Below are 15,896 nucleotides of genomic sequence, written 5' to 3'. Positions count from 1 at the left end.
CGAGGAGCCACCTAAATTAGAACTGAAGGTACTTCCCTCATATTTGAAATATGTTTATTTAGGTAACTCTTCTACTCTGCCTATGATTGTTTCAGCAGAATTAACTACTGAGCAATAAGAGAAACTCATCCTGGTGTTGAAACAATTCAAGAAGGCTATCGAATGGACCATAGCTGATATTCACTGAATTAGTCCATTTGTATAAATGCACAAAATTATCTTAGAAGATGGCGAGAAAGGGACGATTGATGGACAACAAAGACTGAACCGCATTATGAAGGACGTAGTCAAGAAAGAAATCATCAAGTGGTTAGATGCAGGTATAATTTACCCCATCTTAGATAGTTCATGGGTAAGTCCGGTCCAGTGCGTGCCAAAGAAAGGAGGTATCACAGTCATTGAAAATGAGAATAATGAGTTGATACCACTAGAACGATTATGGGATGGAGAATTTGCATCGATTCCTGGAAGCTGAACAAGGCAACTAGGAAAGATCACTTTCCTTTGTCATTTTTGGACTAGATGCTGGACAGACTCTCAGGGCGAGACTATTACTGTTTTCTTGATGGATACTCGGGGTATAATCAGATTACAGTAGCACTGAAAGATCAGTACAAGACAACATTCGCCTTCCCATATGGTACATTTGTATTTAGGTGCATGCCATTTGGTTTATGTAATGCACCTGCTACATTTCAAAGATGTATGATGTTTGTTTTTACTGAAATGGTTGAGAAATATTTGGAAGTTTTTATGAATGATTTTTTAGTATTTAGGGAACATATGATGATTGTCTAGCCAATCTAGCCAAGGTACTAAGGCGATGCGAAGAAACAAACCTTGTACTTAACTAGGAAAAGTGTCATTTCATGGTACGAGAAGGTATTGTTCTAGGGCATCAGATAACAATACATGGAATCGAGTAGATAAAGCAAAGGTAGATGTTATTGAGAAACTCCCACCTCCAATATCTGTAAAGGGTGTTAGGAGCTTTTTAAGCCACACCGGTTTCTATCGAAGATTCATCAAGGACTTCTCCAAAGTTGCTAAACCCTTATGCAAATTATTTGGAGAAGGACACGATGTTTAAATTTGATGTGGAGTGCTTCAGAGCTTTCAACGATTTGAAGAGTCCGTTAGTCTCGGCACCCATAATAGTCACACTAGACTGGGATTTGCCATTTTAATTGATGTGTGACGCAAGTGACTTTGCGATGGAAGCTATCATGGGTTAGCGAAGGAACAAAGTTTTTCATCCCATGTACTGTGCGAGTCAGACTCTGACAGGAGCTCAACTGAATTACAATGTAACAAAAAAAAGTTACTTGCTATTGTGTTTGTTTTTGATAAGTTTTGATCTTATCTTGTAGGTACCAAAGTGACTGTTTATACGGACCACTCGGCAATTAAGTATTTACTTGCCAAGAAAGACACTAAGCTGAGACTGATCCGATGGGTACTTCTACTTCAAGAGTTCGATCTAGAAATTCAAGATCGAAAGGGACTGGAAAACCAAGTAGCAGACCACTTGTCCAGATTGGAGCAGCAAGAAGGGAACTATTCTCTTATACCAATTCGAGAGATGTTTCCAAATGAACACATACTGAAGGTAAATCATGTCCATGATACCCCTTGGTTTGCTGATATTGCTAACTTTTTAGCTTGTGGTTTGATGCCAATTGATAAGACGTATCATCAAAAGAAAAAGCTTCTTCACGATGTGAAGTACTATTTCTAGGAAGAACCATATTTATTTAAAAAATGTGCAGATCAAATTATTAGGAGATGCGTTGCAGAAGATGAAGTACATAAGATTTTATACCATTGTCACTCAGCTCCGAGTAAGGGACACTTCAGAGGTACACGTATTGCAGCTAAGGTATTGCAAGCCGGATTCTTTTGGCCAACACTATTCAAAGATGCATATGCTTACGTAAAGAGTTGTGATCGATGTCAAAGGGTCGAAAATGTCACCAACAGATCTGAGATGCCTCGAATAAACATCATTAAGGTAGAATTATTCGATGTTTGGAGTATTGAATTTCTCAGTCCTTTCCCTTTGTCTTTTGGTCACAAGTACATATTGGTAGCAGTAGACTATGTGTCTAAGTGGGTTGAGGTAGAGGCATACCCGACAAACGATGCTAAGGTTGTAATAAAGTTTTTACAGAAACATGCGTTCACAAGGTTTGGAACCCCAAGAGCCATCATAAGTGATGAAGGGTCCCATTTTGTGAACAAGTGGTTGAAATAGTTGTTAGATAAATATGGAGTGAAACACAAGGTCACTACAGCTTACCATCCGCAGACGAATGGGCAAGCTGAACTGCCAAATAAGGAGGTCAAAGGCATACTTGAGAAGGTAGTTTGCCCGAACCGACGAGATTGGTCCAAAAGACTAGATGATGCTTTATGGGCTAACAGGACAAAATACAAGACACCTTTAGGGATTTCACCCTATAAGTTAGTCTTTGGGAAAGCCTGCCATCTACCCTTAGAGTTAGAACACAAAGCTTACTAGGCTCTTCAACGACTCAACTTGGATCTTAAAAGTGCCAAAGAGAAACAAATACTTCAACTTAATGAGTTAGAATAATTTTGAATGTCTTCATACGAGAATGCCAAATTACTTAAAGAGAGACTCAAGAAATGGCATGACAAGCACATTCAAGTTCAAGAATTTGAAGCAGGTCAGCAAGTCTTATTATTCAATTCCAGATTAAGGTTCTTTCCAGGTAAGTTAAAATCACGTTGGTCCGGTCCATTTATGATTCATCGAGTCTATCCATACGGAGTTGTTGAACTTAAAGGTAATGGAGGTAATTTTCGAGTTAATGCTCAACGCTTGAAACATTACTGGGGAGATAAAATTGAACGGAATCAAATCTCGTTCATTTTATAAGATATTTAATTTTTCTTGTTCTTCTATTTGAATAAATAATTTAGGGTATATTTTTGAGATTAGTATGTTTAAATAAATTCTGTCTAGGAGATTGGAACTTAAGCGGAACCGCTTGCGACCTCTCCAATCTTTCGTGGGAATTGATTTTAACATAATTTCCCAAGAAATTATTCCCTAAATGACAAAATAAATTTTTAGTTTTTCAAATAAAAGGGTCAATTTTGATCCAAGTTTTATGTTGCAACATAATTTTGAATTTTCATTAAGTCTAGGGACTTAATTGAATTATTTTAAAAATTTGGTTGCTCTTTTGTAATTATTAAAATTAGATGCCTCTTTTGTAAACATTTTCAAAAAGCATCTAGAATAAATGTTTTAGTTCAATAAAAAAGAGAAAAATAAAGATGATAATTATTAATATATAATTATATCCATTATAATATATATATTAATTATTATCAGCTTTATTTAGAGTTAGGAATACTTTTAATTTAATCATATTTTATTCAATAAGTTTTTATCATAATAAATTAATAGCAAATAATAATTTAATATGCATTATATTAATTATTAATTGTTATTTGCTTTGAGAAGAATTAGAACTTAGAATTTTTAAGAATTCTACTCTAGCTCTTACTCCTTTCACTATAACTTCCACCCATCTATTCTTATTATTTTTTCATTCATACACCATTCCCTCCAAAAACACCAAAATCCTTAAGTACTGAAACCTCCTAACAATTCCCTAGCCACAAGATCGCCAGCTTGATCGGTCAGACACTCTGGCGCCCATACCAGCTCGCTCAACGATTCGCATGTCGCTACATCCATCCTCACTGCGTCAGGTCACGCCTTGCATACCCAAGCGACACACCACCCTTTCACCCATCCTTAGCCAAAATCCCCTCAACCTATTTTAATTTGCCATCTTTTGATTTAAAATTGTTTTTCTTAAGAGCTCTTAATATTTACAAAAAAGGTGGTAGACCAATTTTTCTCCTAAATTTTAATTTTATTAACTAATTTTTTAATTTATTGAATTATTAATATTGTATATTAATTAAATTTTTGAGAAAATAATTGTTACCATCTTATTATTAGGTTAATCATGCCTCGCAAGAAAACTCGTACATCTGCCCAAATTGATGAATCACAAAACAAGTTACACTGTGAAGAAGCCAAAGCAAGATACGAGAGTATCTTCAAGAATCAACAGATGCATCTAGAGAAAGGTTTCACATTGAAAGAAAGCAACTATATTGGTTTTATGGCGCGTATTGGTCAGGTTGCTAAAACTCTCAATTGGGAGTTGTTTTGTAAAAAGAGACCTAGTGTGGATGAGGAGTTAGTGCACGAATTCTATGCGAATTTAACCTCAAGTGAGTTGACGAAAGTTCCAGTTCGCAGAATCAAGGTACCAAAAACTTCAAACGCCAATAATGAAAGCAAGTGTGCCGCATGCATTGGGACCACATTACACCATACCTCATCCTCGTAATTCCCAAGCTTAAAAGTGATCAAGGACTATTTTGTAAATTTAACTTCTGAGCATTCATTAAGCCACTGAAGGTGATACGGCTTAGGGTGCTCGATACAAGGTAACTTTAAGGAATCCACCAAATAGCTGCTAACTACATTCGAACAACTCCCACTATCAATAATAAGTGAACATAAGTTACCTTTTATAAAACACCTAGAATGGAAAATATTGGTCCTTTGGTTATCACAATCGTCTCCCATTTGGTTTGTTAAGGGTGCGGCAGACTACCATCTTATTTTTTTTCTCTTTTTTTTTTTGAAATACCTGTAAAACAAATACTCAACACTCAAAAGAAAAATTAGCAAACCTCACCATTAGTCACTCAAAAAGAAAAATCAAATTCTCAATGAGGTAGAATTTAGTCTTGTGAGTTCTTTAGTAGAGTCTATATCAAACAATTAGAAAGTGTATGAACTGAAACTACCAAAGAGTCCTAATTTGCACTAAGATACCAAAAACTGACGAGACACCAATTAATTTGTGTTACACCGAGGAAGAATTGTGCACACCTTAAAATCCTACTAACACAAGAAACAAGAAGGTGTTAGATAGTGTAAAGGAAGAATAAAGGCAAACAAATGAAAACCTACAGCTAAGAAGCAATAAAAATTGTTGAAATCGAAAACCCCGAAAAACTGCGGAGTAAATTGACAACTTCGTTCAAGGTGTTCCTGATCTCCAAAAATAAAAAAATTAAATCTAGAATGTCCTTAAATATTGAATTTTTTATCTGGAAAGTTTGGGCACCAAACTCAACCCGCTGAATCTTTTTTTAAAAATTTTATTGGATTTCGTCTTTTTCAATTTTTTTGACTTTTTCGACTGAATTTTTTTCGGAAAATATTTTTTTATAATCAATCACAGTGCCACAAATATGTTTGTAAAATTTTAGATCAATCGGACAATGTTTACCCACTCAAATGAATTTTTTTCGAAAAATTTTTCTGGGTATAACTACTGTTTGTAGTTTAAAAAATAGAGATCAGTTTAGAAATCAACCAAGAACGCCCAAAACGCCCAAAAAATAGAGGGTTGCGTGCGGACCAAGATCGAGTTGTCAAGTCATGGGAAACTCCTACCAAAACTCTAAACGTTTGGATCTGAAATTAAACAGCAAAACTTAATTAGAATCAATTAGATCTGGAAACTAAAAATCCCCAAATCAATAAAGAACAACCAAGAATCAAAACAGTTATGAATAGATGTTCTTGGAAGTTAAGAACACGAAATTAAGCCCCAAGATTAACTTCCAATCAGCCGAATCTATCAAAGAACACAAAACAGCAAATAAATTAAAACATATTACGAAATCAATTGAAACTAATTCTAGGGATTGGACGGCAAGAAAAGAGGGGTTTTTGTGAAATCAAAAACGTTTCTTTATGTCCAAGGAAGTGCCAAATCAGATCTTGGAGTTTTAGAAAGGCTGAAACGCAACAAGAACAGCAAACAAATTAGCTAATAAAAATCGACATAAGCAGAAATTTAAAAGAGATTGAACAGCAAGAAAATAAAGATAAAGTCCTAAAAAGCCTTGAAATCCCGAAAGATTTCACAACTCCCTTCAAACAGATCTAATCTCCCCTCCAATGAAGAACAATGGCAAGAAGAAGGATGAAGATGGCTCCCACAATCAAAAAGATTGTTAAAACTACTTCTAAAGAAACTCAAGAGAGAATTCTTAGAGAAAACTCTAAGAGAATTTTTACTCAGCAAAAATCTAAAATTTTAATGTATTGTAATGTGTGTAATAAGGGTGGCCGGCCATGCCTATAAATAGGCCTTATAACTATTTCCTAATCTCATTAGGAAAACTTAAAAAAACCCTAATTAACAAATTTAAGAGGGAAATTCGGCCAAGGCATTCTACAGGGCTGCTTGGGCCAAATTTTTACATATAATACTCCTAAAGTCTAAAAATTAAATTAAACAATTAAAATTTTTACAAATTGGACCACTTTAACAATTTGGCCTGATTTTCAACTAAGTATGGTTTGACTTCTTGGTTGGGCTTGGACTCCTCTTATTGGGCCTTGCCTTCAAGAACTTGGGCTTGTAGTCCTCTCCTACCGAAATTGGCTCGTTGATGCTCGTAACGGAGATCCAATGCGCTTTGGCTTCAAGATTCGGTTTCTTAGACCAAGATTTCCAAGATTTGAAATCTTGATTTTCTTGATTCTTAAAATCGCTCCAAACAGCAAAATTGGGTCAAGATTCAGTTTCTTGATTTTCTTGAAAACAAGAAAGTGAATCTTGATTTTCTCTTTCTTTCATGTACGCATCTAAGGCCTTTGTGACTCGTATCATTTGAATTGCCTGATTTAGAAAATGAAGAATATTCCTCCTTGATGAGTAATATAGAGTCTGAAAATTTGCAAGAAATTCTCGAGGAACTTACAGTTCTAGGTTCTAAGTGGACTGTGTCAAAGCAAGGAATCCACACTTGTCGAAGAGAATATTTGACACCACTCACAAAGGTATGGTTCTACTTCATCCGATTCAGCCTTATGCCTAGCTCACATGGGACTACAATCTGATTAGAGTGAATGGTCTTATTATACTCGATTTTAACTGGGAAGACCATTGATATGGATCATCCTGAGGGAAATGTGGAATTGTGTCGTTAGATATTCATGTTCTGGCCCAGCTTACTTTCCCTTTACGATAACAACTCTGTGCTTGAAAGCTAAAATTCTTGAGAAGACAGGCTATAGCCAGGTTACAATAACAGATTGGGACCTCTATCGAATACCTGGAGACTCTGTTCTACAGTAATGAGTTGAAGAAAGTGAGGATCCCGAAAAAAGAAGAAAAAGAAGATCCCACAGAGATCGAGCCAGTGCAATCGACTGAAGTCCCTGATAAGATGGAACCCATGGAACCAGAAGCTGAACCTAATATCGAGACTTCAATGTTCAGAGCTCAACCACCTCGCCCAGATCTTCGAAATGAACTGTCAAAGTTAATGGACATAATGCAACATATGCAGTGGCAGCAACAAGCTTACTGGAAATACTCAAAAGTAAGGGATGGCTCGATGAGAAGTGCTCTTACAAAAATTTACAATGACCCATTTATTTTTGTGCCTGAGTTTCCAGATTACATATTTGAACCATAGAACCAATTATCGAAAAAGGAGCGAAGCAATTCATGCAAAGACAATAATGATAGAGCAAAAGATGAGTCGAATTCGGAAGGATCTGCAAATAAATAAAGGGGGATCTCGACTTTATTTTATTTATGTTCTTAGGTTATTTTAGGATAAAGTTAATTATGAATTTTTGTATAATAAAACAAGAGATGAAAATCATTAAAAAAATTGAACAAGTCGCGAAGTATAAAATGTGGCAATAGATATATACATGTCTAGGATTGGATTTAGAAACAACTTGATACTTAAGCAGTCAAATTGACTCACCTCCTCTTTTCTAGAATCCTACCTGGTGTACAATATCTATTCACTTTAAACAATAAGGACATTGTTCATTTTATGTTGGGGGACATAAAAAATTGAAATTATTTCCACTCGTAATAAATAGTTCTTTTAATTATGATTAGGATATATTTTGTTCAATAATTTGAAAATTTGTTAAGTATGCTAAACTTCAGTATAAATAAAGTTCTATTATTTCAATAAATTGTTATGTTAGATGAATAATGATATAAATGTATTTTTAATAAAGCATGCAAATTGTACCATAAAATTTTTAGTTCCTTAAGAAAGGTAGGCATGCATGAAAGTTTAAGTCTCTAGAATTGAATTAGTAGTTTCTTGAGGCGAAATCCTAGAAAGCATGGAACGTTGAAAATGATTTAGACAACTCTTGTTTGGACTGTTTGAGCCTTTCAAGCCAACCTTGATGAAATTTTATCCTTTGAAACCCAACTTTGAGACTATATGGCCTAATTTTATTTGAACCCTTGCAATATTTAGCCATCACTTCTCTCTTAATTATCTTTAAATTGTCCCAAACACTAAACTCAATACTATTCAGAATATTTTTTGAAAATAAGTTTGGGGGAGTTGAAAAAAGTATCAAATGCTCTAAAAATTGTAGTACATACAGTAAAATGCTCAACAAAAAGAGCACATGTACTTGAAAGAAAATAGATGTACAAAGAAGTATGTGAAAGCAAAATAAGTTGGTGTATTGAGGGAAATTATTCCAAAGGTCTGATTGAAACTAAGTCTAAGGTTTAAAAGCCTAAATTTATCTATTTTTTACTTACCTCTAGCCTAGCTACGTTACAACCTTTTTAAAGACCTATTGATTCAAGTTTTCTATGCTACCTACATTAGTGGAGAGAAATTGCTATGTTCAACATATGAAGGCATAAGTTATACTTAATGATTGCAGCTTAATCTTGAATAAGGAAATAAAATCAAATTGGTAAGGGTTAACATGTCTTGTTAAGGAAGAATTTAGTCTAATTGTGCTATCATGATAGTTGTTGAGATTAATTTGAACGATATGTATACTTAAGTAGCATAACTATAAAATTTCTTGTTTTTGAGCATAAGTATATTAAATTCATAATTCTGGGAAGAATGTTATTCTGAAGGAAATTTTCAAAGGTGATTTTTGAGTAATTCTTTTTAATTTGTGCATTATTCGGGACGAGCAATGAATTAAGTTGAAGGGTGTGGAAACACAGAAATTTACACATTTTTACATACCTTTTTTAACCTAAAATCATACAGTTTCAACAAAATTCTTGTCGAAAAAATAATTAATTTTTACAAAATAATTAAAGTGCACTTAAAATATGAACATGTTGAATTTTAGTTAAATTTATAATTAATTTTGATGAATTTTTGTTATTTTCGACATATTTACACAAAGGGCAAAAAATGGCTCGGCAGACACTACTAGAAGCACAAAACTGATAAGCAATTTGAAGTATCGAGGCAAACTAAATTTCAGCCTAAGACGGTCCAAAATTATATGTATTAATTCATAATATAATTAATTTTAATTTATATCCAATTTAATTTGGAATAATAAATTATTATTAATTAATTATGAAAAAGTGGTCAAGTTGAACTGAACCGAGTGAACCGAACCGACCAAGAAATGGACAACCCAAAAACTATTCCAAGATTTGACCCAAATCAGCTTCTTAGCTAATTACTTAAGCTTGCAAACAGACCTTTGAAGACTTGTTCAAGTTGTATTCAAAACCCTCCACAGTTGGTGGCTTTATAGATTTTCCCCAAGCCTAAATTAGCAAAGTTGAAACTATCAATCTTGCCATATGTGTGGCCAACCAAGTGAGGGCTATTTGGTTGATAATTTTAGCTATTTTTATCAGCCCTCCTCAGCTATAAAACCCCCCTTAGGCTGGTCATTTGAAAAAAACACCTCAAGCATTCACATCTTTCCTCTCTTCTCTCCACTTTCTCTCTTCTTTCCATTCCAAAATTCCCTTAATCTTTTTCAGATTTCTCCTCTTGGGAAAGGGGCATTCATCCGCTATTTGGAGCAGTAATTAAGTGATCATAGCAGCCTTGGTCGACAAGGACAACAGAGAAGGAAGAACGAAGTAACTATTCAAGCCATGGAAAAACACCAGATTTGATTCTTGTTCCCTATCTCTTTAATTTTTGTTGTTATGCTAAACATATCTATGAATATTTATGTTTTTGGAATGGTTAATTTAATCAATTTAGCTTGAATTTAATTTGTGTTACGTTGATTGCATTTCGTTTGTTAAAATTATTAAAATTGTTTTTATGCTGTTATAGGCCTCGGTAAGATACTTGATTAAGTAAAATCATGACTAAGTTATTATTGCATTACAATTGTTAGGTAACTAATGAATTAATTATTTAAACGGATTGAAATTGTAATTAATGGACACAGTACTTAATCAGTGCATGTTTAATCATATTAGGTAGTTGAGGGTTAGATTAGCAACAGTATCTGACGATACATTTGCCTTGCATAACTTGCAACATTATTGTGATTAAACTGTTTCAAGGTAAGGATACTTTGTTACCTCACATTGTCTTTTATGTGCTTATTAAATCGAGATAATTGTTTGAATTGACATAGGGATATGCACAAGAGATTATCTCGATTTAATTAGTATGTATCTGCAATAACATATTTGCCTATTAAGATTTGTTTAATCGGTTGAATTGACATAGGGATATAGTCAAGAGATAAATGGATTTTGGTAAGTGAGTATGTTCATAAGTTAGAAAATTACCGAGTTGCTGTGAACTTATTCGTAACAATATAAACAAGAGTTTAATAATTCTAAGTTAAGAAATGTAATTAATCTAACACGATTATGTCATCTTGATTAAAATCGTATTTTGAAATCGTGCATTTGAGATTTATTTATTTAGTTTACTTAGATTAAAATCTTAGTTTTTAATTACCCTCTTCAAACAAAATACTTTTCTTCACCAAAGTGTTTTAGATAGCATTCATAAATCATTCTTTTCACAGTCCCTGTGGGTACGATAACTTGACATTTACTTGTCACTTTATTACTTGTTGCGATTGTGTACACTTGCACATTTTCGTCGTTCCAAGGGGTCACACAGCCGTGTGGCTAAGCCGAGTGACATAGCCTAGACCATGTGGGAATTCGAAGTTTGGACACATGGGCATGTCTCAGCCCATGTGAGTATTCGAAATAGGGCCACACGACCGTGTCACAGGCCATGTGCCAAACCGTGCGAAACTTACACCTAAAACAATAATGACACACGGTCATATGGGGTGGTCGTGTGTGGCACATGATCGTGTGACATCTCGTGTCCCAGGTCTTGTGCTTCATAAATTGCAGCTAAAGCAACCGTTTCAAACTTGTTTCTTGCACACAAAGACACACCATTTCCATAAAAATTCATATAACCAAAACAAGTTTTAAACATGCTTAAAACATGCCAATTCCATCAACCTATAAGATTAACCAATGTAGTAACAGAAGGTACCACAATCACAAACCAAACATAATCCCATTCAACATTACAAGTTCATTCAATAAACTTAGATCAAACATACCAACAACCTTTTTAATAACATACCATTCAACCATGACTTACCTAATATAAGATGGAACATCCACAAGAGCAACTTCACTTATTACATCATCAGTTATTCCATAACACCAACTAAACTCTTGATCATAATAAGCTTATCATAAACTCAAAACATCAAAGGAATCAAGATTACATTTAAGCCCTATACATGGAAAAACACACACATATCAGTCAACCTAAAGGCCTATCCAGTATACCCTCCTTGGTACCACAAATAAACATCCCAAACAATTCAAACTTAATGCTAAAAGACTAATCTTAAACATACATCTCACATACTATTTGTCCATTGTAACATCCCGATTTAAGGCCTAGTCAGAGCAGTGGTTTCGGGACCACAAATTCGATGAGGAAAAATTTATTTTTACTATATTTTTATGGACTACAATTTCACGAAAAGAATTTGTGAAAATTTCGTTCAAAAATTTTGACGTTTGGGCACTCAATTTAGTCAAAAAGACTAAATTATAAAAAGTACAAAAGTTGAGTTTTATATGTTAAAGATATTTAAATGTTATGGAACTATAAATTAGGGGTCCTTATATGGTAATTAGACCATTAGTCAGGGATGGAAAAAAATGGACATGAGATAAGTGAAATAGGATTTTTTTTAAGTAAGGGCGTTTTAGTCATTTAGTAAATAAATAGAATTAAAAGGGAAAAAGATGCAAAAAAAATTGTGTTCATCATCCTTGCTTGCTGCCAAAACTTGAAGGAAGCCATAGCTAGGGTTTCTTTACTTTCTCAAGCTCATAGTAAGTGATTCCAAGCCCCGTTTTTAATGTTCCTTACGTTTTTGGAATCCCGATAGCTTAATTTAGCTTATTTTAGTAATAATTTAACCTAGGGTTCATATTTGGAAAACTACCCATAGGTGAAATATGTTTATTTTGATGTTTTATGGTAGAATATGAAGCTAGGAATTATGTTAAACAACTTTTGCTAGTTGATTTTAAGTGAAAACAAGTATATTGACATAATCGGCAAAAATACCTAATGTTCATAAGTGTTAGAGTAAGAATTTGATGTTGTCATAGAAGGGAAAAATGTTCAGCATGTTATAAAACATAAGAAAAAGAGATGAAGTTTAATTTCCGAGCTTTGGGGTAAAAGTGTAAATATGCAAAAGTTTAGTGGCAAAACTATAATTTTGCCAAAATTGTGTCAAGGATTGTTTTGATGAATGTGAGTATTAAATAAGCTAAATTTTCTATTATAGATCAAGAAGAATGAAATTTGGAGCTAGACCGGGGAAAGAAAAAGATTGAGGACTAAAGTGTTAGATTTGATCACATTTTTGTACTGAGGTAAGTTTATGGTAAATAAATGCAATATTTCAATAAGTATTATTAATGCTACTATTTTCTAGCAATTATGTATTTATTTTATGAAATTATTTAATGTTGACTTAAGTATGAGATGACAAAGAATCAGTGATAAAAGCCCCGTTGAAACATTAGGAATGTATTGGATACAAATGTCATGACATTTGGGTAAAGAGATCCCATGTAAGACCATGTCTGGAACATGGCATTGGCATCATTGAGACTATGAGAGGTCCCATGTAAGACCATGTCTGGGACATGGCGTTGACACCGAGATGAGAGGCCCCCCGTAAGACCATGTCTGGGACATGGCATGGGCACTGTTATGAGAACTCCCATGTAATTCCATATCTGGGATATGACATTGGCAATACAGAAAACATCCCATGTAAAACTATGTCTGGGACATAGCTTTGGCATGTATTATCATACATGAGACCCAAGTATCCTTATTATTCCAATGTGGCTCAACGGGCTAGAAAACAGATTATGTTCTATGGAAGTTCAAGTAAAAGTATAATTAGCGACCTCAGGTAAGTTATAAGAGTTAAGAATATGTTATGATATCAGTGAGAACCAATATTTCAGCAAGAGAAGAGTAAGTTGTAATCTTAAGCTATCTAAATAAGTAAGTAAATAAACAAGTAAATGAGAGTAAGTAAAGAGGAAACTTAAGAACATGATACTTGCATATCATTATTTGTGTTAAATGTTGTTATTTATTTACTTGTAAACTTACTAAGCTTTATGCTTACTTCTTTTATTTCTTTTTCTTTCATATAGTATTATCAAGCATAGTCGGCATCTTGAAGATGTCGGAGAGTGTTCACACTATCAACCACCACAACTCGGTATTTTAAGACGATAAATGTTTCGAGCTGTGGCACGTATAGGGACTTAGTCATTTCGATTGTATATTCTTAAATTATGACCAAAAGATGATATGTAAATATTTGATGATGAATAGTTATTAAAATGGCTAAGTATGAAGGTGTTTGTTGTTATAAATGTCTAGGTGATAAATTATGCATAGAAATCATCAAAAAGTAAAAATTGGTAGTGAATCAGTTTTGAGACAGCAGTAGTGACGTGATTTTGAAAAATCACCGAGGATAGTAGAAAATGAATATGAGGGTGGATGAGATATAGAATTAAATATTATTGAGTCTATTTTCATAGAAAAAAAACGGTGTAGAGAAAGGAACTATGTATTCTGAGATATTTGCGTTTTAGTTAGACAAGTTCAAAGTGGTTTTCAGAACCCCCTATTCTGACTTTGGAAAATCATTACAAATTGTAAAAAATATTTATGAGTTGTATTTTATATTTCTAGATTCCTTATTGAGTCTATTTTCTTTAAAAATAAGTGAGAACACATATGAAGTTTGTACAATGAGATAATTAAATTTTATTGACAAGAAATCCGGACAGTCAGTCAGTGAAACAGGGGAGACTTTCACTAATAAACTGTACTAATTAGCTAAACCAAAAATTCTAAAAATTTTATGGTAAAAATATATATGAGTCTAATTTCAAGGAAAATTTACAGATCTGAATTTTAAGTTTTTTATCTTGAGTTATAATTAATTTAGTAACTGCTGCACAGGTGGACAACTTTGTTGTGAATAGTGAAATTAATTTCAAAAGTAAAATTTTATGCCCTGAACTTTGAAGTTAAGTCAAGTAACGCCTCATGCTTAACTCCAACAACGGTCTTGGGTAAGGGGTGTTACATTTTGTTGGTATCAGAGCTGGTTTAGTCGGTTCTCGGAACATTCAATGTGAATAAGAGTCTAGCTATACATGCCGTAAGTATATTTTGATAGTGTGATGACTCTTGACGATTTTAAAATGTTTTCCTTTATAGTTATGGATTCTGAACGAGCTGGTGCAGATGATGTAAAGGGTAATGTGCCTGCTCCCGTAGAAGGGACGGTGCCACCCGATCGTAGTGAAAGGCCCGTATCAGTTAGTCAGGGAGGAGGGGCTCGAGAAGCTTTCTTCCAAGCTTTGAATGATTAGTTTGCTGAGTCTGTTCGTACGAATCCGACTGTTAGACCTTCACCCCCTCATGATTCTCAGGTTCCCCATGTAGCTTCCCCAGCCATAGGTATAGTTATAAGAGAAAGACCACCAGTTGATAAGATCAGAAAACAAGGGGCTGAAAAGTTTCAGGCTACTAAAGATGATGATACAGAGAAAGCTAAATTTTGGCTCGAGAATACTATTAGAGTTTTTGATGAATTATTCTGTACACCTGAAGAATGCATGAAGTGTGTAGTCTCACTTCCCAGAGATTCGGCCTATCATTGGTGGAAGACTCTTGTGTCAATGGTACCGAGTAAGAGAATTACTTGGGATTTCTTTCAGGAGGAGTTTCGTAAAAAGTATATCAGTCAGAGGTTTATAGATCAAAAAAGAAAAGAGTTTCTTGAGTTAAAACAAGGTAAGATGAGTGTGACCGAGTATGAATGTGAATTTGTCAAACTTAGTAAATATGCTCGGGAGTTTGTGTCCACTGAAGCTAACATGTGCAAGAGATTTGAAGACGGGCTCAATGATGATATTCGACTGTCAGTGGGTGTTTTAGAAATTAAAGAGTTTGTTGTTCTGGTTGAGAGAGCTTGTAAAGCAGAGGATTTGTTAAAAGAAAAAGAAAAGGGAAAAGCTGAAATTGAAGCGCAAGACACGAAAAAAAGGCAGATGAGCAGATCATTTCAGTCTACTTCTAAGAGGCCTAGAGAGTTCCCCAGTGGATCAAATTTTTCAACCAGGTATTCTAGCCGAAATAGAGGTAGAAGATTTAAGGGTCCAAGAGCTCAGACTACTACAGTCGCAAGTACGGGTAGTACTCAACCACCTAGGCCAGAATGTGCCCAAGGCGGTAAACGTCATCCTGGAGAGTGTAGAGCAAATGAAAATGCTTGCTTTAGATGTGCTGCACCAGATCACTATATTCAGGATTGTCCGAACATAGCTAAAAAAGAAGTAATACCGAGTGCCAGATAGGGAAATGCTCCTACTAGAGGCAAACCACAGAGGAATCTAGGAGTTGGAGCAAGTAACAGGGGT

Source organism: Gossypium raimondii, chromosome 11, assembly GCF_025698545.1.
Source record: "Gossypium raimondii isolate GPD5lz chromosome 11, ASM2569854v1, whole genome shotgun sequence".
Classification (NCBI taxonomy): Eukaryota; Viridiplantae; Streptophyta; class Magnoliopsida; order Malvales; family Malvaceae; genus Gossypium; species Gossypium raimondii.
Note: the sequence above shows the minus strand (reverse complement) of the source record.